The sequence below is a fragment of the Somniosus microcephalus genome, chromosome 1 (genome assembly GCF_052327205.1).
Source record: "Somniosus microcephalus isolate GS21.2 chromosome 1, FLI_Smic_1.0, whole genome shotgun sequence".
Classification (NCBI taxonomy): Eukaryota; Metazoa; Chordata; class Chondrichthyes; order Squaliformes; family Somniosidae; genus Somniosus; species Somniosus microcephalus.
The window spans coordinates 319,288,938-319,314,538 of record NC_140987.1 but is presented as its reverse complement, the minus strand read 5'-3'; the positions used below and the strand labels follow the sequence as shown (position 1 = coordinate 319,314,538).

Here is a 25,601-nt window from a genome sequence, read left to right as displayed (position 1 = left end):
GTCGCTCTCTCTCTCTCTTCCCCCCCAGTCGCTCTCTCTCTCCCCCCCAGTCGCTCTCTCTCTCTCTTCCCCCCGTTGCTCTCTCTCTCTCTTCCCCCCTAGTCACTCTCTCTCTCTTCCCCGTAGTCGCTCTCTCTCTCTCTTCCCCCCCAGTCGCTCTCTGTCTCTCATCCCCCCCAGTCGCTCTATCTCTCTTCCCCCCAGTCGCTCTCTCTCTCTCTCCCCCCCAGTCGCTCTCTCTCTCTCTTCCCCCCCAGTTGCTCTCTCTCTCTCTTCCCCCCCAGTCGCTCTCTCTCTTCCCCCCCAGTCGCTCTCTCTCTTCCCCCCCAGTCGCTCGCTCTCTTCCCCCCCAGTCGCTCTCTCTCTTCCCCCCCAAGTTGCTCGCTCTCTTCCCCCCCAGTCGTTCTCTCTCTTCCCCCCAGTCACTCTCTCTCTTCCCCCCAGTCGCTTTCTCTCTTCCCCCCAGTCGCTCTCTCTTCCCCCCCAGTCGCTCTCTCTCTTCCCCCCCAGTCGCTCTCTCTCTTCCTCCCCAGTCGCTCTCTCTCTTCCCCCCCAGTCGCTCTCTCTCTTCCCCCCCAGTCGCTCTCTCTCTTCCCCCCCAGTCACTCTCTCTCTTCCCCCCCAGTCGCTCTCTCTCTTCCCCCCAAGTCGCTCTCTCTCTTCCCCCCAGTCGCTCTCTCTCTTCCCCCCCAGTCGCTCTCTCTCGTCCCCCCCGTCGCTCTCTCTCTTCTCCCCCCAGTCGCTCTCTCTGTTCCCCCCCAGTCACTCTCTCTCTTCCCCCCAGTCGTTCTCTCTCTTTCCCCCTGTCGTTCTCTCTCTTCCCCCCCCGTTGCTCTCTCTCTTCCCCCCCCCCCAGTCGCTCTCTCTCTTCCTCCCCCCCCCCAGTCGCTCTCTCTCTCTCTTCCAACAACAACATGCCCTCGAAAAAGCCTCGGCACTGCTGGGCACTCCAGCTAGTCTATCTATATATATAAAAGGATCGATGTGTCTGTCTGTCTATCTGTCTGTCTGTCTGTCTGTCCTTCGGTGTGCGTCTGTCCGGCTATGCACTCGAAAGTTATAGAGCGTACCTACGCGTGCGTTACCTCCAAAGAAAGCTTACGGTTCCAGGACGGTCGTAAGCGGATTTACTTTTTGGTCGGACGAAAATTGTTCGTGCCTTATGCAAAAACCTTCAAAATTAAACTCATTATCTGCTAATTAGCATTGATTGACTGACGTCAAGGTTCGACCAATCCTGTGCCGTCACGATTGACCAATCCTACAGTTCAGTCGCCTGATGGTTGGCCAATCGCTGCGTCTGTGGGCGGGACTAATCGTTTTCATCTCAGGGATCTGGCAGCCATTGCCTCAAGCTAAAAACCCCATTTACTTCCAGCTCAAAATCTGCTAATCCAGCTTCGAAAAAGTTAGTATCTCTTTTAAAAATAACAGAAGATTTACCAAAAACGTTTTATAAGTACTTTCGCTTTCATCTTTCAAGGTATTAAAAGGTAGAAATGTTGCCCTGGAGCAGATTGAGAGAGGGACACAGAGACAGGGCCCAAAAGCCTGGGACTCGATTTAAAATGTTGCCCGGCAGCAGATTCACAGAGGGACACAGAGAGGCCCCAAAGCCTGGGACTCGATTTAAACCGCCCGGCCCAAAACAGACCTGGCAAAGCCGGGCTCCCCCAGCTAGTGTTTTATAAAAGGGAGAAAAATAAGTTAACAGGGGAAAATTAAAAGAAAGGAAAAAAAAATAACATAAATTATATTGGTAAGAAATTTTTGAGTACTTCGACGGCTGGGTTCTGGATCGAACGAACCCTCGATTGAACGCAACTTACGCTCGAGCGAGTGAACGAACGAACGAGCGAATGATTGAATGGGTGAATGGTGTCAGTAGGACTGGCGTGATATGGGTTTTTTCTTGGTTTATTGAAATATTGGTAGTTTGTACTGTAAATATTATTGATTCATTTGTAAAAATTTATCATTGCATTTATATTGTTAACCATAAAGCTGTTCTCAAGGCTTCTTTTTTCTTATTGTGGTCAATGAATGTAATGGATTTACTATGTAATTGATGAGTTGTGTAAGTACTGTTGTACAATAAAAAAAAGCAGTAAATGTGAAACAAACAAAAGTTTGATTTTAGCAACCAGTTAAGCCTCCCTGACTCACCCAACTCGCAGCACTCTGTTGAAACCGCACTCCTTGTTAAATCCATTACCCACCTTGAGCCCACGTGATATAACGGCTCTAATTCCAATTCCGCCAGAGTTGTACTGGCCCTTTCCCTAAATCTCTCTTTTAATTTCCGCATCATTCTCCCATATAACCGCGCTGTCACTTACACCAGTTCGGCAGTCCCATCTCGGTCAGATTCAATATTACCGGCACCACCTCGTGATGCACATCATGGTCCAATATTATCTGAGTTGGGATTGCCACTAACCCATTTGTCGGTCCTGGGGTGTGTTTAGGGCAGGCAACCCAGGTTTCTAGTTGTTGTGTTTTATTCGTAGGGGAAAGGATTTTTGGGTGAAATTTCACTTTTAAGTCTATGGCATCTATGGTTCCGTTTACGCATTCTGATAAAGAAAGAAAGACTTGCATTTCTATAGCACCTTTCTCGATCACTGGACAACTCAAACCACTTTACAGCCAATTAAGTACTTTTGAAGTGTAGTCACTGTTGTAATGTGGGAAACGCGGCAGCCAATTTGTGCACAGCAAGCTCCCAGAAACAGCAATGTGATAATGACCAGATCATCTGTCTTAGTGATGTTGGTTGAGGGATAAATATTGGCCAGGACACTGGGGAGAACTCACCTGCCCTGTATCCTGTGTGATACATGATAAGTAACACACATTCCTTGGCAGAGCCCTCCCTCCTTTTCATCCAACATCCATTGATAGGGGGGTAATTTTCTGCACCATACACGAACGCAGGAGAAAGGCTGCAAACCGGGAATTCGGACCTATAATTGACCCAATTCTTCAGTGTGCCTGGTCGGGGTTTACACATCGATATATATCCTCATGATCTCGCCACCATCGTGGCCAACATAGCATATTTTCCCATTGCTGTCTAATTGAGTCAGAGTCCCGGGGTTCTCCCAGGGTCCCCCCCGAGGGTCCCCTATCTGGTGGTACCTTGTAATGTTACTGGCCTCTGTTCAGAGGAACCATACAAGTGGTTGGCTCGCGGTTGCACTCTTACAACTTATACTCACCCCTTTTCACTTTTGAATCTCGTGAGTGGTCACCCATATCCTTCCCGAACAATTGGTTTCACACGTACTCGTAATGGACTGGAGAGTGACCTCCCGGGCGGTGCCTAGGGGTGATGTTGCTGGGACAATAGTAATCTGACTGTTGTAACTCAAACTGCTGGACACCTCCCCGTGTGTTGCTGGTGCCTCTCCGAGGTGGAGGGCTATACCACACAGCACCCAAAATAGTCTCCCCATCTTCCCATACCTTGTCCTTGCCTGTAAGGGAAGGGGACAAAAACAGAGTGTTATTCCCAGTCCTGCATCCCTTCACCCCACCATTGGCCATTCCGGCTTCTACCACTAATATCTATGGGGGCCTCCTTTTCTTTTTTTTACTACGCCTTTGGGTAGGAGGGGTCTGTTGGACTCATCTGCGGACAGGAGGTGGTTCCGGACCTGGGGACGAGGAGGTTTCTACAGCTCCCATATCCTGTCCACCTTCATTTGAATCAGGCAAGGGCGCCTCATTGGTTGGGGGTGTCCCATTAGACACCCCTTCTTCATCGTCCCACTTGAGTGGATAAACCCGGCTCACCATGCTCATAATCGTGGCTCGTTGTCTTCTGGACCTGCTGGTGGGCTGAAAAAGCTTCATCTGGTTAATGTGAAACCACTTAATTTTCTTAGGTAACTGAACCGCATACACCATAGCTTTGTCCACAATACTATATGATCCCTTGTACAGGGGTTCAAAGACTCCCAACCTCGCATAGTTCCTCACCCATTACCTGGCTCCCCACCTCCCACTCCTGGGGTTTACTCGGAGCCAAGTGCAGTCAGTTGCATTAGTGTGCCTTCCCATTGTTGTGGGCGGTCCTCAAGTTCAGTTCCTTTAAAGTTCCCAAAGGTCGTACAGGAATTTATCCCCATTTGAAATCCTGAAATTCACCCATAGCCATTTAGGAAGAATGATTTTAGAAAGTATTCCCATTTCCCAGTTATTATCATTTCATCTCCTTCAGGAGCCCTGGAGACCTTCCCTTTTGTTCTTTCATCCCCTCTCCCCATTCCCAGCCCCTACACTTGCTTAAAAATCTGTTCTATTTCCTGTTTTTTTCCAGTTCTGACGGAAGGTCATCGACCTGAAACGTTAACTCTGTTTCTCTCTTCACAGATGCTGCCTGACCTGCTGAGTATCTCCAGCATTTTCTGTTTTTATTTCAGATTTCCAGCATCTGCAGTATTTTCTTTTTGTAATAGTCTGGTTTTAATAGGTTAATTAACCTCAATAACTCCAATTTAATTCGCATCAATCTCTTAAACTAATATCACTTGGAAAAAAAGAGAGGAGCCACAGCCACACTAACAAAAAAACATTCACACATGCTTTGTCAACGTTCAAATTCATTTTCTTCTGGGCACCATGGCAACTGTAACTTCAAGGCTGAAGCTTATCTTTTGTAAAACAACCTGTCTTTTGTGCATTTCATAGCTGCGTAGATCATAGTCAAAATAAATCCACAGCTGCATCCTTAACTTAAAAAGCATTTCAATTTTGGGTGCACAAACTTGAATTGAAATAAATATACTTAAAAAACCACATTCACACAACTTAGAAATATTGATCCCTGCAACGGGTTATGAACTCGATGTGCTAAATCAGTTCAAAAACCAAAAACATGGCTCAAGTAGCTCTCAAATAATACATGGGTATACATACATAAATCAAGTAACAAACTTAACAAAGCAAACGCTTGTTCAATATTCAAGACAAGAGTAAACAGCTTTAAGCTCTCTGCACAGAAAAGTAGGTGGAGCTAAATCAAACACAATAGACACTTTCTTTCAAAGACAGACTTTCAAGACAAAAGGAATACTGTAACTTCTTAAAATGTATAGTCCGGAAAATATCCACACTTTCTCACACTTTTGTTCGGACACTTTCACACAAACTGAAATTCCAGCATCCTTTAAGGTTCCTTTCACTCAACAAATCTTGTGTTTTACTTGTCTCGGCACAGATGCTGATAGCTCCCGTGTCGGTACAACTTTAAGTTTCTCTTTTTTTTCACTTCTTTTAAATTGTTGTTTCTGCAGCTTTTCCTGACCCCTCCCCTTTCTGGTGCGGTCCCTTCCTGTTGCCATTTTAGAGGGGTCACACCTCTCATTTTACATACCTTGCCTTTCAGCTTATTCATTACTTTGGTATTCTTTAAATCTGTCTGACGCGCTTGGAAACGCAGGGTCATTTTCCTCACTGCCCTAGCTTCGGTATTTCTGTCACCCACATTCTCTGGATCAAACTCAGACATTGCAGCTTGTAGATAGGGCAGACTGTGAGAAATCAAAGTGCGCAACCAGTGGTTACATGGGGCTCCCACTAGTTGTCCCAGCACCCCTCCCATGACCGCTAGATATGTGGGTCACAGCCTGTCAGCAAAAGCTGCCGGGGTTTTGTTCGGATCCTGCTCTACATCTGCTAAAGCTTTGAAAGGTTCCCCTTTTCCTTGTCCCATCATTTAACCTTGCATAATCGCCTCATGTTGATTGCTCTCTGATGGGTGGCCGGCAAAAACACCGGGGCTTAAAGTGAACAGCAGTAAATGCTTCCTCTCCTCATCAGGGCCATTTAAGGCAGCCATTTGTTCTACCTCTAAATAGTGCCCTTGGGGGCCCCTCCCTACTCCATCTTTTTCAGATCACTGGATATTTTCCTTAATTCCTCACTATTATATAAATTCCTGATCTAGCGGTCCTAGGGCTCCTGCCTCTGCACCCTCAGCCGGCGCCTGGTACCGCCTTTAGCGCACTGGGGCCATAGGTGGAGGCTGAACTCCATCTGGTGGGCCATAGCCTGGTCCCTGCTCTAACTCCACTTCACCTTCCTCACCTTCACTATCCCTTTCTCCATTGTCCAGCCCTTCTTCTCCTGACGAAGGGGTCATGGCACACACAATGTCCCTCTGGACCTGAAATTTATCCTCCAACTCCTTAATCTTCCTTTTACACTCGGTGTGATCCGCTCGAGCAACCCTATCTTCAGAAACCTGTTTCTGAACAACCCTAAATGTGGCTTTCAGGTTCTCATTGGCCCTTTCTGCCGGCCCCACTCGGTGCCTCTGATCTACTTCCCTCATTGACAACATGTCACACCGATTCTGATTATTGATACACTGGCTCTCTAGATATTGTTCTTTACTAACCCACCTTTCCTTTTCCTTTGCAAATTTTTCCTCGAGCTACCTCTTGCTCTCCTTAATTACTCTACCTCCCTCTTTCTGCTTTTTCTTTCTTCCTCCAGTTTCTTATTCTTACTTTCTCTATCTCCTTCTAATTCCTTCAGAATTCGGTTCACCACCGCTTCTCTATCACTGGCGTTTTCTGCCATGTCCTCTATTTCCCTTCATAACTTAATCTTTGTACACTCGTCGTTCTTAACCTGCCTTTGATAGGCTAGCAACCAGACAGATTTCATTATCCGCTGCCCACATGTGGACCCTTGTGTCCATTGTTCGGCCTCATAAACCGGATAATCAGTTAATAATGACCCGTACCCACCTCTCCCGGAGAGGTAACTTCCCTGCCAAATACTTTGTGACTAACTCATCCATTATCTTTGCCATTGTCTATTCTGAACGGGTCCCTGTTCAGGCGCCAAAATCTGTAAGACATTTAAATTCACCCTTGTCCTTTAACCCATCCAACAGTTACCAAAGTTCAGACCCATCAAGCAGACTACACAAATCCCAATGAATCTGTGAAAAACATTTTTTTACTTAAAATCAGCAAGAGGTTACAAGTAAGCTCACACAAAACTGTTGCATATAATACTCCTGATTATATCTAAGCATACACAGGTTTATTCCCTTACTTTAAGCTAAAATGATTATAAGCCAACACTACATACATACTAACACCAGTGAGTGGTCAGTTCGGTGATGGCTAGATGTATGACTTTAATTAGCAACTGACCAAGTTACCCCCAACTGTAGCAGCCCCGAGTGTCTTAAAACAGCATCTCTTATAGCCTTAAAACCTGGGCCAGCTCCCCAATGCGTATATGTCCCAAACTGTGTGACAAATGTTCAGCAGTTGTTTTCCTTTTGTTATCAGTGGCCCCAAGACCGTTCACACCATTTGTCTGAAGATGTTTCTCTCTTTGTAATGCCCAACCATTTGTTCCTGCTCGGGGTCTGTGGCTCCCATATCCGATTAACAGCTTTTGTACAAAGTTTCCACAGGAACTAACCTCCCGAAGCATGTTGGGATATTAAATTTGGTGAACTTTTTAAGTTTGGTCAAAGTTATAGCCACTTCTTACAGCAAATGGCTTATTCTTACGCTATTGACCTCGATCAGGTAATTTCTCACCTATAGTGCTCAAGACTCTCTTCACAATGTAATACCTCACCCCGTGTACCTTCCCAATGAACCTATGCTGCACTTTAACATTGCTTTATATAATTCCTGTAATGTGGTGCCCAAACCTGTACACAATACTCAACCGCAGCCTAAGATCTCATGTTAGTTCAACCTTACCCTCTGTATTCGATGCATCTCAATACAAATCCATGAGGTAGGTACCCTGTAATATAAATCAGGGTCAATGTGACCTTCTGGTCTAGTTTTGATCACCTAAATGGGTCGGAGATGAAATTTCCAGGTTTCTCCGCCCATCTCCCGGGATATTACATGGCTCCAGGTGAGTTCTTACGTTCTTATGTTCTTTGTGGGGAGCATTGGTATTGTGATGTTTGAGGCATCACAATTGTATGGGACAAGCTAGATGGACCAATGGGCCTTTTCCTGTTCATCCTTTTGCATACGTGTGTATGTTCATATTTCTCTTTTTATGGCTTTATCTACTTATGCTGAGTCCTTTAATGAGCTGTGTGTCTGCACTGAAAAGCCCCTCTGCTCCTCTATCCCATTTATCAATGAAGGTGTATTGGTTTTTATTCATTCTTGTGATGTGGGCATCGCTATATATATAAAAATATAACAGCAATATATGTCCAAGTCAGGATGGTGTGTGACTTTGAGGGAACTTGGAGGTGGTGGTATTCCCATGCACCTGCTGCCATTGTAGGGTCGGCTGGGTGTACTTTGATGTGTCCTGAATCGATGCCTAGGTCACAATCCATCTGGTTTTTGTTCCTTTCTAACAGTTTGATCCAACTGAATGGCTTGCTAGGCCATTTCAGAGGGTAGTTAAGAGTCAACCACATTTCCTTTCTATCCTTAGTTCCAAATGTGTTACTTCACATAATTCTAAATTGAACTTTTGGTGCCATGATCTGCCCATCCTGTTGATGTCCTCCTGCAGTCTCAGTCCTTGACACAATGGAGAACAAAGCAAGTTTGGATGTTCCCTTAATTTCCAAGTCTGCATCATTTCTGTATAAAATAAGTAAGAGTGACCCCAACACAGTCCCCTGTGAAACTTTGCCAAGAAGTGGCTCCTTAACCATACCTTTGCTTTCTGTCCTCCATCTCTCTATCCATGAGGCCATATTCCCCATAATTGCCTTATCATTGGCATGTCTTGTATATGGAACTTCATCCAGTGCTTTTTGAAATCCAGATAAACCACACCCACTGCATTTCCTTTATCGATCCTCTGTTATTTCTTCAAATAATTTGATCAGATTACATAGATACATAGAAGATAGGAGCAGGAGTAGGCCATTCGGCCCTTCGTGCCTGCTCCGCCATTTAATGAGATCATGGCTGATCCTTTAATTCAGTATCCCGTCCCCGCCTTCTCTCCGTAACCCTTAACCCCTTTTGCCCGTAGAAATATATCTAATTCCCTCTTAAATATATTTAATGAGCTGGCGTACACTGCCCTCTGTGGCAATGAGTTCCACAGGTTCACCACTCTCTGAGTGAAGAAATTCCCCCTCATCTCTGTCCTAAATGGTTTAGCCCTTATCCTTAAATTATGTCCTCTAGTTCTGTTCTCACCCGCCAAGGGAAACATTCCTTCTGCATCCAGTCTGTCTAGACCTGTCAGAATTTTATACACTTCTATGAGGTCCCCTCTCAATCTTCTAAACTCCAGTGTGTACATCCCTAAACTACATAGTCTCTCCTCATAGGTCATTCCCGCCATTCCTGGTATCAGCCTGGTGAATCGCCGCTGCACCCCCTCCATGGCAAGAACATCCTTCCTCAGATGAGGCGACCAAAACTGTACACAGTACTCGAGGTGTGGTCTCACCAGTGCCCTGTACAGCTGCAGCAAGGTATCCCTGTTCCTGTATTCTAACCCTTTTGCTATGAAGGCCAGCATACCGTTTGCCTTCTTGACCGCCTGTTGCACCTGCATGCTCGCCTTCAGTGACTGGTGTACAAGAACACCCAGGTCTCTCTGTACTTCCCCCTCTCCCAATCTATTGCCATTTAAATAATAATTTGCCCTCCCGTTCCTGCACCCAAGGTGGATAACTTCGCACTTGTCCACATTATAGTGCATCTGCCATTTATCCGCCCAATCGCCCAGTCTGTCCAAATCGCTCTGGAGCTTCCTGGTCTCTTCCTCTGAGCCCACCCCACCTCCTAGTTTAGTGTCGTCTGCAAATTTGGAAATGCTGCATCCGACTCCCTGATCCAGGTCATTAATGTAAATTGTGAACAGCTGGGGGCCCAGGACAGATCCCTGTGGTACCCCACTTGTTACTGCCTGCCATTCAGAAAATGAGCCGTTTATTCCAACTCTCTGTTTTCTATCTGACAGCCAGTTCCCTATCCACGCCAAAACTTTCCCCTTTATCCCATGAGCCTCAATTTTCCATGCTAATCTTTTATGTGGGACCTTATCGAAGGCCTTTTGGAAGTCCAGGTACACCACATCTACTGGCTCTCCCCCATCTATTCTACCAGTTACTCCCTCAAAAAATTAGTCAAACATGGCCTGCCTTTTAGACACCATGATAACTGGCTTTGACTAACTTATGTTTCTCCACAAGCTTAGTAATTTCATCCCATATTACCAGAGGGTTTCCATCTCATGGGCGATCCTTTTAAATCACCCGGGCACTAACTCATCACATGGGCGGTCCCTTTAATTTGCCCGAGGGCTAACCTATTGCATGGGTGGCCCCTTTAAATCACCCAGGGACTAACTCATTGCGTGGGTGGTCCCTTTAAATCATCCAGGGACTAACTCATTGCATGGGTGATCCCTTTAAATCACCCAGGGACTAACCTATTGCGTGGGTGGTCCCTTTAAATCACCCAGGGACTAACTCATTGTGTGGGTGGTCCCTTTAAATCATCCGGGGACTAACTCATTGCATGGGTGATCCCTTTAAATCGCCCAGGGACTAACTCATTGCATGGGTGATCCCTTTAAATCGCCCAGGGACTAACTCATTGCGTGGGAGGTCCCTTTAAATTTCCCAGGGACTAACTCACCACGCCCCTCTCCTAACTGCAGCCTTCAATTTTAACTGACTGGAGTCATACCTAGCACAAAGGAAGATGATTGTGGTTGTTGGCGGCCAATCATCTCAGCCCCAGGACATTGCTGCAGGAGTTCCTCAGGGAAGTGTCCTAGGCCCAACCATCTTCAGCTGCTTCATCAATGACCTTCCCTCCATCATAAGGACAGAAGTGGGGATGTTCGCTGATGACTGCACAGTGTTCAGTTCCATTCACAACTCCTCAGATAATGAAGCATTATATTCCCACATGCAGCTAGACCTGAACAACATTCAGGTTTGGGCTGATAAGTGGCAAGTATCATTCGCACCACACAAGTGCCAGGCAATGACTATCTCCAACACGAGAGAGTCTAACCACCACCCCTTTACATTCAACAGCATAACCATCGCCAAATCCCCCACCATCAACATCCTGGGGATCACCATTGACCAGAAACTTAACTGGACCAGCCACATAAATACTGTGACTGCAAGAGCAGGTCAGAGGCTGGGTATTCTGTGTCTCACCTCCTGACTCCCTCCACCACCAGCATACCGTGGCTGCAGTGTGTACCATCTACAAGATGCACTGCAGCAACTCGCCAAGACTTCTTCGACAGCACCTCCCAAACCCACGACCTCTACCACCTAGAAGGACAAGGGCAGCAGGCGCATGGGAACACCACCACCTCCAAGTCACACACCATCCTGACTTAGAAGTATATCGCCAATCCTTCGTCTTCGCTCGGTCAAAATCCTGGAACTCCCTCCCTAACAGCACTGTGAGAGCACCTTCACTACACAGACTGCAGTGGTTCAAGAAGGCGGCTCACCACAACTTTCTCAAGGGCAATTAGGGATGGGCAATAAATGCTGGCCTTGCCAGCGATGCCCACATCCCAGGAAGAATTTTTAAAAACTGCTCTTCTGAGCAGGCAGGAGGGACACCTGCTGGAAACTGCTTGAGTTCTTCTTTAAATATACGATTGGGCTCCGATTATGCCATTTTAACCATGGGCCTGAGTGGGGACGCTACTGTGGCTTTCTTTTGAACTTTTTGAGAGGTAATTTTTTTTGCAGATAAAGCAATGGTGCTGAATATCCTCGGGGTTTCTGCCGCTGTGTTGCCGTAACTTCGCTGAAAGTGCTGCAGGAATCTCATTTACACACATAAGCGGAGATTCCACCTTACGTCCAGTGAAGTTACAGCAGCTGAACATCCGAGGACATTCAGGCCTTAATCTGTGTATGGTTTCCTCAATGTAGAGGACATTGCAGCATGAGGAGTGAATACAATGTCATTACAATACACTTACGGTACACCTACAATACATTTATAATACATTAACAATAAATACACAATACATATACATAATACACTTACATGCAATTTCAATACTTATGATGAACTTACAATACACTTACAACACATTTACAAAATGTTTACAATATATTTACAGTATAATGTACTTACAGCACCCTTCACAGTATTTTATAATGCATTTACTCTATTCTTAGGAAACACGTAATTCAGTTACAATGCATTTATACACTTGCAATGCATTACAGTACACTTACGATACATTGACAATGCACTTACGATGCATTTACAATTTATTTGCCTGAAATACATGTGCTGCATTCCCCAGCATTAACACCCTCACATTGATTGGCAGAAAAATTATTTTTGGGAAGAAAATAAAATAAACATATTAGGGAGAACTCTTTTCTCTTGGAAACCATTTGGAATAACGTGCGAGTGGAAGAGTAGAGACAAAACTTAGGGATATTCAATATGCAGCTGGAGACTGCACTGGGAGAGCTTCATGGTTTGGGACTTTGTGACCATATTTCTACAAAAAGGATTTGGGAAAGATAGTTACATCTAAATATTGGGGTTTTAAAGCCAAATGTATTCACATAAGATTAAAAAAGATACACTGATATAGATATTTCAAATTTTACGCAAGGACTGTTCATTATTATTAATTAGCTTGTCTTGGTAATCAATAAACACCTAACATCCATTGTTTTGGGTAGTTTCTGATCCCGGGTACTCAGCAGGTGTTGTCTAGCAGGTCTTCTCATCTGGCTCTCAATACAAGGAGTATTAGAGTCAGAGTCGGTCAGGGTTTGAAAGCAGAAAGCTGCAATGGAAAGTTTTGGCCAGGTTAAGGAGAATCCAGGAGGGTAGTTAGAAGTTATTTTTGTTTAAATCAATTAAGATGACCCACTGATGTGGGGAAGCTTGTCGTGTTCATTATTTTGTATTATTATACCAAGACAAATTGTATTAATTGAATGAAGTCCAATCATAACTGTTGCTCTGTGTTTTCATGTGTTGTGAAATAATGCAGATTAACTATTTGTATCTGGTCTCATCTTACATCATCTTATCATTGCCTTCACTTATGTACTTTCAAGCTATGAATCTCTCCAGTTACTCAGAGATCACAAAGATCTCCTGTTTGTTTTTCTTTCCAGAATTCTTACTATGAATCGTGAACAAACAAAATCTTCGCAAAGTCAATCATGATGTACCACAACAGAGGAATCCTGAACCCTGTAACCTTCTGCAAGAGTTTCATTTCCCAGCACTGACATCCCAGCACATGGCATCATCATCAGATGAAAAACAGCCCGCAGCTATTTCACCAAATTAACCAATGGCTTTTAGAGGAACTGAGGTAAGGGGCCAAGCCCCATGGAACAGGACACCACCAAGGCTCAACTATCACTTCTGTTTATTCTGAAAATGAAACAATTTTGATGTTAACTTCCTACTGGGATCAGGATTTAAGAACAGTGTTTTCCATGTGAGATTATTTGTGGAAACTATAGTTTTCCTTTAAAGGATCTTTTAAAGTGAGGTTTGAGTGCTGTACATCTCAAGACATAGGATCATAGAATCATACAACATAGCAGGCCATTTGGCCCATCATGCCTGTGCCGGCTCTGTGAAAGAGCTCTCCAATTAATCCCACTCCCCGGCTCTTTCCCGAGAGCCCTGCAATTTTTCCTTTTCATTTCGCTTTTAATTGTGGCACTAAGTCTTGGCTGGGACCCAGGCTAGGGATGGGGTGAGACTTACTTCAAAGCAATTATCAATGTAATGTCATTTCCATTAGGACAAGATTGTAGGGAAAAGTCTTTTCAATGTAAAGTGTTCAGTCCCTTGTGTGCTTCATACCCTTGGATTTCAACAGCCTGCTTCCTTTGAAGAGTCCTGCTTAGTGAGTGGAGAGTACCCCAGAGCCCAGATGACAGCCAATAATTCAAAGGAGAAATGAACTAGAACTAATGACTGATGTCAGCCCACAAGGTCAGCATTCAGCTTCGTCTATTGTACACACCGATCAAAGATTTACTCCTGGCATTGAAGATGTCTCCTTTTCTGCCCAGTGAAGGATTAGCTTTTTTTTATATTCGTTCATGGGATGTGGGCTTTGTTTACTGCCCATTCCTAGTTGCCCTATATTGCCAGAGATGCAGGTGATGGGTCAAAGAAAGGAACCTGGATAACGCCAAGGTGTGGGAGTGTACCGCAGTAAGTTAGGTTACACTGGCACTACTGCTCCTTCAGCCCATCAGCTGAGATGGATTCTGGGTGAGAGGGGGGTCGCCAAATGCCCTTTGACCCCAGCCCTGAGGTTTTGCAGAAATTCATTAATTCTAAAAAAAAATTGCCTGTAAACAAAAGGCCACCTAAATAGTTCAATGTGAAGACAGGGGCCTAGAAATTCAGTGCCCTTAGCACCGGTTTTGCGGCGCTAGAGGGCCTAGCGCTGCAATTGGCGCCGGTTCCTAAATTGCCTGGGGCCCTTCCGCAGCGGTAGACCGGTAGCGCTGCGCCGGCACCGATGACGTCATCGGTGTGCGCAGCGTCCCGGTTGCCGTGGTAACCCGGCCCCAAGCCGAAATTCAGTTGCGGCCGCCTCGCCAGTGGCAGCCGCAACTAAGGCCTAGAAATTGGGTTTTGGCTTAGCCAGGGCTTTAGCGCCGGAAATTAGTGCCGGCGCTAAGTCCCCTGCGCGCGCCAAAAATTCAGTGGCGCCGCGCCCAAACGGCTGCCGGCGCTACTGAAGGGTCTTAGCGCCTGGAAAAGGGCGCTAACTGCCGTTTCGCGCTGCAATTCCGGCGCTGCGGCACCCGATGCGGTGCGGCAGGCTGGGGAAGTGCAGGCCTCCTCCTTCCGTTAAGGAGGAGCTGCCTGCACCCGGCCGCGGCCCGCGCAAATCTCCTCAAAAATGAGCCCGGCACCTCGGACAAGTGCCGGGCTTGCATCTGTTCCGGGGGGGGGGGGGTGGGGAGAAGTCCAGGGAGGGAGCTGCGGGCAGGCGGCCGGCGGGAAAGCGGCCGGCCGCCACGCCTCCTTAAAGCGCCGGCGCAGACTCCGGCAGCACTCGTTTGCCGGAGTCTTAGTTGCGGCTGCCACTGGCGAGGCGGCCGCAACTGAATTTCGGCTTGGGGCCGGGTTACCACGGCAACCGGGACGCTGCGCACACCGATGACGTCATCGGTGCCGGCGCAGCGCTACCGGTCTACCGCCGCGGAAGGGCCCCAGGCAATTTAGGAACCGGCGCCAATTGCAGCGCTAGGCCCTCTAGCGCCGCAAAACCGGTGCTAAGGGCACTGAATTTCTAGGCCTAAGACTCCGGCAAACGAGTGCTGCCGGAGTCTGCGCCGGCGCTTTAAGGAGGCGCGGCGGCCGGCCGCTTTCCCACCGGCCGCCTGCCCGCAGCTCCCTCCCCGGACTTCTCCCCACCCCCCCCCCCCGGAACTGATGCAAGCCCGGCACTTGTCCGAGGTGCCGGGCTCATTTTTGAGGAGATTTGCGCGGGCCGCGGCCGGGTGCAGGCAGCTCCTCCTTAACGGAAGGAGGAGGCCTGCACTTCCCCAGCCTGCCGCACCGCATCGGGTGCCGCAGCGCCGGAATTGCGGCGCGAAACGGCAGTTAGCGCCCTTTTCCAGGCGCTAAGACCCTTCAGTAGCGCCGGCAGCCGTTTGGGCGCGGCGCCACTGAATTTTTGGCGCGCGCAGGGAACTTAGCGCCGGCACTAATTTCCGGCGCTAAAGCCCTGGCTAAGCCAAAACCCAATTTCTAGGCCATTGACTTTTGCTCTCAAAGCTCCAGATAGCTCCCAAGCCCAATACGCATTGTAGAACGTACCGGACAACTGGCTCAGAGCCCTGTATATCTCGGCGCTTCTCCAACTCTGGCCTATTGCACATCCCCGATTTCCATCACTCCACGATTGGCGGCCGTGCCTTCAGCTGCCTGGGCCCTAATCTCTGGAATTCCCTCCCTAAACCTCTCCGACTCTCTGCCTCTCTTTCCCCCTTTAAGACGCTCCTTAAAACCTACCATTTTGACCAAGCTTTTGGTCACCTGACCTAAAATCTCCTTATTTGACTTGGTGTCAAATTTTGATTGATAATCGCTCCTGTGAAGCCCCTTGGAATTTTTAACCATGTTAAAGGCGCTGTATAAAGCGAGTTGTTGTTGTTGTCATTGTATGTGGGTATCACAGTAAATCTCAGGTGTCAGTCATTGGTTATGTTTATAAATTTCTTCAGCAGCACCTCCCAAATCCGCAACCTCCACCATCTAGGACAAGGGCAGCAGGCACATGGGAACACCACCACCTCCAAGTTCCCTTCCAGGTCACACACCATCATCACTTGGAAATATATCCTGATCCTTCATCGCCGCTGGGTCAAAATCCTGGAACTCCCTCCCTAACAGCACGGTGGGAGTACCTTCATCACACGGACTGCAGCGGTTCAAGGAGGCAGCTCACCACCACCTTCTCAAGAGCAACTAGGGATGGGCAATAAATGCTGGCCTTGCCAGCGACGCCCACATCTCAAGGATGAATTAAACAAAATGTTGTTTACCCCACTTTATCCTGTTGCCTGCTACAATTGAAATACAAAGGAAATGAAAGTAGATTGTTAACAACTATTTAGAGGAGACCAAAAAGAGAGCCACAGGAAAAGGGAGGTGAGTTAGGTTGATGCCTGGATATTATTACATGCAGCTGCCCAAGCTCATTCAGTGATCAGAAGTTAAGCTGCGAGGTGGTTGTTGTTGCTGTATCTTTGCATTGTTCCCTTGTTGTGTCAGCCATGTCTCAGTGGGTGCGACTCTTGCCTCTGAGTCAGAAGGTTGTGGGTTCAAGTCCAGCTCCAAAGACTTGAGCACAAAAACTAGGCTAAATGAGTGCTGCACTGTCGGAGATGAGACGTTAAACCGAGACCTCGTCTGCTCTCTCACGTGAATGTACAATCATATGATGAGGGCGTGGGGTCACCCACTGGATGCAAGAATCTTGTTTGACATCAATCCAGAATTCCGAGAGGGAGCTGCGGCCTCCACTCGTCAGTTCAAACCCGGCACCTTCTGACACAGAGGCGGGAATGTTACCACTGATTCAAAGACTGGCTCCAGACATGCGGTGTTGTCACACAATGCCAGAGACCCTTTACCACCTTTAGGTTATAGATTAGGGAGGGAGTTACACAATTATGCTCACACGCTCCAACTGTGCCGATTGGGAATATTTCACTGATTGCATAACATCAACGGATGCTCTCCCGGTGAGCACTGGTCGTTTGGGCGAGTTCTGATCCTCAGAGACTGCACTGGTCCTCGGAGCGAGCACTGGTCCTCGGAGAGAGCACTGGTCCTCGGAGAGCTCTGGTCCTCGGAGAGAGCACTGGGTCTCGGAGAGAGCACTGGACCTCAGAGAGAGCTCTGACCTTTGGAGCGATCGCTGGTCTTCGGAGCGAGATCTGGTCCTCGGAGAGAGCACTGGTCCTTGGAGCGATCGCTGGTCCTCAGAGAGAGCTCTGGTCCTCAGAGAGAGCACTGGTCTTCAGAGCGATCGATGATCCTCGGTGAGAGCTCTGGTCCTTGGAGGGAGCTCTGGTCCTCGGAGAGAGCTCTGGTCCTCGGAGAGAGCTCTGGTCCTCAGAGAGAGTTCTGGTCCTCTTTGAGAGCTCTGGTCTTCGGAGCGATCGCTGGTCCTCGGAGAGAGCTCTGGTCCTCGGAGCGAGCACCGGTTCTCAAGACAGCTCTGGTCCTCGGAATGAGCACTGGTCCTCGGAGAGAGCTCTGGTCCTCAGAGCATCACTGGTCCTTGGAGAGAGCACTGGTCCTCAGAGCATCACTGGTCCTCGGAGAGAGCTCTGGACCTCGGAGAGAGCACTGGTCCCCGGAAAGAACACTGGTCCTCGGAGAGGGCACTGGTCCTCAGAGCGGTCGTTGGTCCTTGGAGAGAGCACTAGTCCTCGGAGTGTTCACTGGTTCTCGGTTGATCGCTGGTCCTCGGAGAGAGCTCTGGTCCTCGGAGTGATCGCTGGTCCTCGGAGAGAGCTCTGGTCCTTGGAGAGAGCACTGGTCCTCGGAGAGAGCACTGGTCCTCGGAGAGAGCACTGGTCCTCGGAGAGAGCTCTGGTCTTCGGAGCGATCGCTGGTCCTCAGAGAGAGCTCTGGTCCTCGGAGAGAGCACTAGTCCTCGGAGAGGTCGCTGGTCCTCGGAGAGAGCACTAGGCCTCGAAGAGGGCACTGGTCCTCGGAGCGATCGCTGGTCCTCGGAGAGAGCGCTAGTCCTCGGAGTGTTCACTGCTCCTCGGGGCGATCACTGGCCCTCGGAGAGAGCTCTGGTCCTCAGAGAGAGCAATGAATATTGGAGCGATTGCTGGTCCTCGGAGCGATCGCTGGACCTTGGAGAGAGCACTGCCTCGGAGTGTTCACTGGTCCTCGGGGCGATTGATGGATCTCGGAGAGAGCTCTGGTCCTCGGAGAGAGCACTGAATTTTGGAGCGATTGCTTGTCCTCGGAGCGATCGCTGGTCCTTGGAGAGAGCACTGATCCTCGGAGCGATCACTGGCCCTCGGAGAGAGCACTGAATTTTGGAGCAATTGCTGGTCCTCGGGGCGATTGCTGGTCCTTGGAGAGAGCGCTGGTCCTCGGAGTGTTCACTGGTCCTCGGGGCGATCGCTGTCCCTCGGAGAGAGCTCTGGTCCTCGGAGAGAGCACTGGTCCCCGGAAAGAACACTGGTCCTCGGAGAGGGCACTGGTCCTCAGAGCGGTCGTTGGTCCTTGGAGAGAGCACTGGTCCTCGGAGTGTTCACTGGTTCTCGGTTGATCGCTGGTCCTCGGAGAGAGCTCTGGTCCTCGGAGCGATCGCTGGTCCTCGGAGAGAGCTCTGGTCCTCGGAGAGAGCACTGGTCCTCGGAGAGAGCACTGGTCCTCGGAGAGAGCACTGGTCTTTGGGGCGAACGCTGGTCCTCGGAGAGAGCTCTGGTCCTCGGAGCGATCGCTGGTCCTCGGAGAGAGCTCTGGTCCTCGGAGAGAGCACTGGTCCTCGGAGAGAGCACTGGTCCTTGGGGTGTTCACTGGTCCTTGGGGCGAACGCTGGTCCTCAGAGAGAGCTCTGGTCCTCGGAGAGAGCTCTGGTCTTCGGAGCGATCGCTGGTCCCCGGAGAGAGCTCTGGTCCTCGGAGAGAGCACTGGTCCTCGGAGAGGTCACTGGTCCTTGGAGAGAGCACTAGGCCTCGAAGAGGGCACTGGTCCTCGGAGCGATCGCTGGTCCTCGGAGAGAGCGCTAGTCCTCGGAGTGTTCACTGCTCCTCGGGGCGATCACTGGCCCTCGGAGAGAGCTCTGGTCCTCAGAGAGAGCACTGAATAGTGCAGCGATTGCTGGTCCTCGGAGCGATTGCTGGTCCTTGGAGAGAGCACTGATCCTCGGAGTGTTCACTGGTCCTTGGGGCGATTGCTGGATCTCGGAGAGAGCTCTGGTCCTCGGAGAGAGCACTGAATTTTGGAGCGATTGCTTGTCCTCGGAGCGATCGCTGGTCCTTGGAAAGAGCACTGATCCTCGGAGCGATCACTGGCCCTCGGAGAGAGCACTGAATTTTGGAGCAATTGCTGGTCCTCGGGGCGATTGCTGGTCCTTGGAGAGAGCGCTGGTCCTCGGAGTGTTCACTGGTCCTCGGGGCGATCGCTGTCCCTCGGAGAGAGCTCTGGTCCTCGGAGAGAGCACTGGTCCCCGGAAAGAACACTGGTCCTCGGAGAGGGCACTGGTCCTCAGAGCGGTCGTTGGTCCTTGGAGAGAGCACTGGTCCTCGGAGTGTTCACTGGTTCTCGGTTGATCGCTGGTCCTCGGAGAGAGCTCTGGTCCTCGGAGCGATCGCTGGTCCTCGGAGTGTTCACTGGTCCTCGGGGCGATCGCTGTCCCTCGGAGAGAGCTCTGGTCCTCGGAGAAAGCACTGAATTTTGGAGTGATTGCTGGTCCTCGGAGCGATCGCTGGTCCTTGGAGAGAGCACTGATCCTCGGCGCGATCACTGATCCTCGGAGGGAGCTCTGGTCCTCGGAGAGAGCACTGAATTTTGGAGTGATTGCTGGTCCTCAGAGCGATCGCTGGCCCTCGGAGAGAGCTCTGGTCCTCGGAGTGTTCACTGGTCCTCGGAGAGAGCTCTGGTCCTCGGCGAGAGCACTGATCCTCAGACCAAACACTGGTCTCGGAGAGAACTCTGGTCCTCGGAGAGAGCTCTGGTCCTCGGAGAGAGCACTGGTCTTCAGAGCGATCGCTGGTCCTCGGAGAGAGCTCTGGTCCTCGGAGAGAACTCTGGTCTTCGGAGCGATCGCTGGTCCTCGGAGAGAGCACTGGTCTTCAGAGCGATCGCTGGTCCTCAGAGAGAGCTCTGGTCTCGGAGAGAGCTCTGGTCCTCAGAGAGAGCACTGGTCCTCAGAGCGGTCGCTGGTCCTCGGAGAGAGCTCTGGTCCTCAGAGTGTTCACTGCTCCTCGGAGAGAGCTCTGATCCCCGGAGAGAGCTCTGGTCCTCGGAGCGGTCACTGGTCCTCGGAGAGAGCTCTGGTCCTCAGAGAGAGCACTGGCCTTTGGAGCCATCACTGGTCTTCGGAGAGAGCTCTGGTCCTTGGAGAAAGCCCTGTTCCTCAGACCAAACACTATCTCGGAGAGAGCTCTGGTCCTCAGAGAGAGCACTGATCTTCAGAGCGATTGCTGGTCCTCGGAGAGAGCTCTGGTCTTCGGAACGATTGCTGGTCCTCGGAGAGAGCACTGGTCTTCAGAGCGATCGCTGGTCCTCGGAGAGACCTCTGGTCCTCGGAGCGAGCACCGGTCCTCGGAGACAGCTCTGGTCCTCGGAGAGAGCTCTGGTCCTCGGAGCAGGCACTGGTCCTCGGAGATAGCTCTGGCCCTCAGAGAGAGCTCTGGTCCTCGGAGAGAGCCCCAGTCCTCGGAGAGAGCACTGGTCTTTGGAGCGATCGCTGGTCCTCGGAGCGAGCACCGGTCCTCGGAGACTGCTCTGGTCCTAGGAGAGAGCTCTGGTCCTCGGAGAGTGCTCTGGTCCTCGGAGAGAGCACTGGTCCTCGGAGAGAGCTCTGGTCCTCGGAGGGAGCTCTGGTCCTCGGAGAGAGCTCTGGTCCTCGGAGAGCGCTCTGGTCCTCGGAGAGGGCTCTGGTCCTCGGAGGGAGCTCTGATTCTCAAAGAGTTCACTTGTCCTCAGGGCACTGAGGCCAATTGTCCCTAACGTCACCCTGGCTGAGACTCACTACCTCAAACATTAAAACCTGACATTTTCCTGCCCTGTAGGGCTCAGGACAACACTTGCTCATTAAAATCTGAGCCACAAGGGCAGCATTTGAAATCCCATTTAAAACGCAATTTTACTGATGCAAAGTACGCGAGTTCAATTTACAGTGGAATTTTCAGAATTTGAATTGAGTTTTTAATAAATCTGGGAATAAACAGCTGGTACCAGTAAAAGTGACCATGAAGCTGTCAGTTTGTCATAAAAACTCATCTGGTTCACTATTGTCCTTTAGGGAAGGAAACCTGCCGTCCTTACCCGGTCTGATTCATATGTGACTCCAGTCCCAAACGAACATGGTTGACTCTTAATTGCCCTCTGAAATGGTCTAGCAAATCCCTCAGTTGCATTTTTTTAATTCATTTTTAGGATGTGGACGTCGCTGGCAAGGCCAGCATTTATTGCCCATCCCTAATTGCCCTAGAGAAGGTGGTGGTGAGCCGCCTTCTTGAACCGCGGCAGTCCGTGTGGTGAGGGTACTCCCACAGTGCTGTTAGGTAGGGAGTTACAGGAGTTTGACCCAGTGACAATGAAGGATCAGCGATATACTTCCAAGTCAGGATGGTGTATGACTTGGAGGGGAAATTGGAGGTGGTGGTAATCCCATGCGCCTGCTGCCCTTCTCCTTCTAGGTGGTAGAGGTCACGGGTTTGGGAGGTGCTGCTGAAGAAACCTTGGCAAGTTGCTGCAGTACATCTTGTAGATGGTACACACTGTAGTCATGGTGTGCCGGTGGTGGAGGGAGTGAATGTTTAAGGTGGTGGATGGGATGCCAATCAAGGGGTTTGCTTTGTCCTGTATGGTGGCGAGCTCCTTGAGTGCTGTTGGAGCTGCACTCATCCAGGCAAGTGGAGAGGATTCTATCACACTCCTTACTTGTGCCTTGTAGATGGTAGAAAGGCTTTGGGGACTCAGGAGGTGAGACACATGTCACAGACTACCTAGCCTAGTCAATCCTGCAAAGTCCTCCTCACCAACATCTGGGGACTTGTGCCAAAATTGGGGGAGCTGTCCCACAGACTAGTCAAGCAATAGCCTGACATAGTCATACTCACACAATCATACCTTTCAGCCAATGTCCCAAACTGCCCCATCACCATCCCTGCGTATATCCTGTCCCACCGGCAGGACTGACCCACCAGGGGTGGCGGCACAGTGGTATACAGTCAGGAGGGAGTGGCCCTGGGAGTCCTCAACATTGACTCCAGACCCCATGAAGTCTCATGACTTCAGGTCAAGCATGGGCAAACCTCCTGCTGATTACCACCTACCGCCCTTCCACAGCTGATGAATCAGTACTCCGCCATGTTGAACACCACTTGGAAGAAGCCCTGAGAGTAGCAAGGGCAGAGAATGTACTCTGGGTGGGGGACTTCAATGTCCATCACCAAGAGTGGCTCGGTAGCACCACTACTGACCGAGCTGGCCGAGTCCTGAAGGACATATCTGCCAGTCTGTGCCTGCGACAGGTGGTGAGAGAACCAACACGAGGGACCTCGTCCTCACCAATCTACCGGTTTTGGTAGAAGTGACCACCGCACAGTCATTGTGGGAGACAAATTCCCATCTTCACACTGAGGGCACCCTCCATCATGTTGTGTGACACTACCATCATGCTAAATGGGATAGATTCAGAACAGATCTAGCAGCTCAAAACTGGGCATCCATGAGGCGTTGTGGGTCATCAGCAGCAGCAGAATTGTATTCCACCACAATCCGTAACCTGATGGCCCAGCATATCCCTCACTCTACCATTACCATTAAGCCAGGGAACCAACCCTGGTTCAATGAGGAATGTAGAAGAGCATGCCAGGAGCAGCACCAGGCGTACTTAAAAATTAGGGGCCAACCTGGGGAAGCTGCAACACAGGATGACATGCATGTTAAACAATGGAAGCAGCATGCTATAGACAGAGCTAAGCGATCTCACAATCAACGGATCAGATCAAAGCTCTGCAGTCCTGCCACATCCAGTCGGGAATGGTGGCGAACCACTAAATAACTAAGGGGAGGAGGAGGCTACATGAACATCCCCATCCTTTATGATGGTGGAGCCCAGCACGTGACTGCAAAAGACAAGGCTGAAGCGTTTGCAACCATCTTCAACCAGATGTGCCGAGTGGATGATCCATATCGGCCTACTCCTGAGGTCCCCACCATCACAGAAGCCAGTCTTCAGCCAATTCGATTCACTCCACGTGATATCAAGCAACGGCTCAGTGCATTGGATACAGCAAAGGCTATGGGCCACGATAACATCCCGGCTATCGTTCTGTAGACTTGTGCTCCAGAACTAGCTGCGCCTCTAGCCAAGCTGTTCTAGTACAGCTACAACACTGGCATCTATCCGACAATGTGGAATATTGCCCAGGTATGTCCTGTCCACAAAAAGCAGGACCAATCCAATCCAGCCAATTACCACCCCATCAGTCTACTCTCAATCAGCAAAGTGATGGAAGGTGTCATCGACAGTGCTATCAAGCGGCACTTACTCACCAATAACCTGCTCACTGATGCCCAGTTTGGGTTCCGCCAAGACCACTCTGCTCCCGACCTCATTACAGCCTTAGTTCCAAACATGGACAAAGGAGCTGAATTCCAGAGGTGAGGTGAGAGTGACTGCCCTTGACATCAAGGCAGCACTTGACTGAGTGTGGCATGAAGGAGCCCTAGTAAAACTGAAGTCAATGGGAATCAGGGGGAAAACTCTTCACTGGTTGGAGTCATACCTAGCACAAAGGAAAATGGTTGTGGTGATTGAAGGTCAATCATCACAGCCCCAGGACATCGCTGCAGGAGTTCCTCAGTTCAGTGTCCTAGGCCCAACCATCTTCAGCTGCTCCATCAATGACCTTCCCTCCAACATAAGGTCAGAAATGGGGATGTTCGCTGATGACTGCACAGTGTTCAGTGCCATTCACAACTCCTCAGATAGTGAAGCAGTCCATGCCCATATGCAACAAGGCCTGGACGACGTTCAGGCTTGGGCCGATAAGTGGCAGGTAATATTTGCGCCACAGAAGTGCCAGGCATTGACTATCTCCAACAAGCGAGAGCCTAACCACCACCCCTTGACATTCAATGGCATTACCATCGCTGAATCCCCCACCATCAACATCCTGGGGGGTCACCATTGACCAAAAACTTCACTGGACCAGCCACATAAATACTGTGACAATAAGAGCGTCAAACTTTTACAGGAAGAAGGCCCACCACCTCATTCTCAGGGCAACTCAGGATGGGCAATCAGTAAAAGGAGAGAATCCCAGCCCAAATTCCATCTGCCAGTCACTCTCCGCCCTCGATCTGGGCCGGAATACCGGGCCCATTGTTTAGAAACATTAGGGTGGATTTTAACTCCTGCAAAGGAAGCCGATGGGGAAGGACAGGGGGAGCCGCCAGCATTCCCACCTGAGAGACTCTGCGAAAGGCCTCGGCCCATTTTAACAGCTGGGGCTCCTTTTCATCCTGCCGGGCACTGAGGTAAGTGACGGGCTGTGGGGGATACAGGGGGAGGTGGTGGGCACTGGGGAAGCGGGGCAGTTCCCCGGGTGGGAATGGGGGGAGGGAGCCTGGGACAGCAGAGGCCCAGAGTTTCCTTGTGGAGCCCAAAGCGGTACTCCTGCTCCTCATGGCCTCACTGAGGATAGTGTTTGTCTGCACTTAAAGGGCCTCCTCCTCCCCCTGCCAGGATTGACCGAGTGGGCAGCCCGAGGCAGGAGTCTCGCTCAGTAGGCCTTTAAAATGCCATTGGGTCCTATGGCATTCTTAAGACCTCTTATTAGCATATGTTAATGAGGGTCCCCTCTTAGCTGGCAGGCGTCTCAGGCACCTTATAAAAGGGCCCCGTTAAGATGGCGGTGGGTGGGAACGGAGCGGGAGCAGGCTTATATTAACTGCACCCTGCCCTGTTCCTGACAGGCCGGGTGGTTTAAAATTTACCCCCCCCCGCCCACATTTTCTCCCCTTTGCTCCCTCCTTACTAGAATATGGTGCGTTTACTGGGCTACAGTTCCGGGGCACCAGCTGCCCTTCCAGTACCACCCGTCACCATTCCTCGTGCACGAGCCTCAGCAGGTGAGTGTCCACAGGCTAGTCGACTGGGCAGGGCATCGACAGGGGAGTCTAACCCTGCCCTCGCCCGACATCCCCCACAACCCTACCACACCCCCCCCCACCCCCGATCCACTTCCCAGCACAAGGTAACAATCGAGAGTGTGAACCCTCAGTATGCCTCCCTCGCCCAGGCATACTGAGGCCAATTGTAACGCTCGCTGACATCAGCAAAGCACAGCGAAGAGCAGCAATGGTACCTGGCCACATGTTGTTCTGTACGGCTTAGGGAGGGGA

At 50.0% G+C, this 25,601-nt stretch overlaps 1 pseudogene; it reads left to right on the top strand.

Moving 5' to 3' along the window:
* The first annotated feature begins 7,895 nt into the window (after positions 1-7,895).
* Positions 7,896-23,859, top strand: LOC147124879 (uncharacterized; annotated as a pseudogene).
* The last annotated feature ends 1,742 nt before the right edge of the window (positions 23,860-25,601 follow it).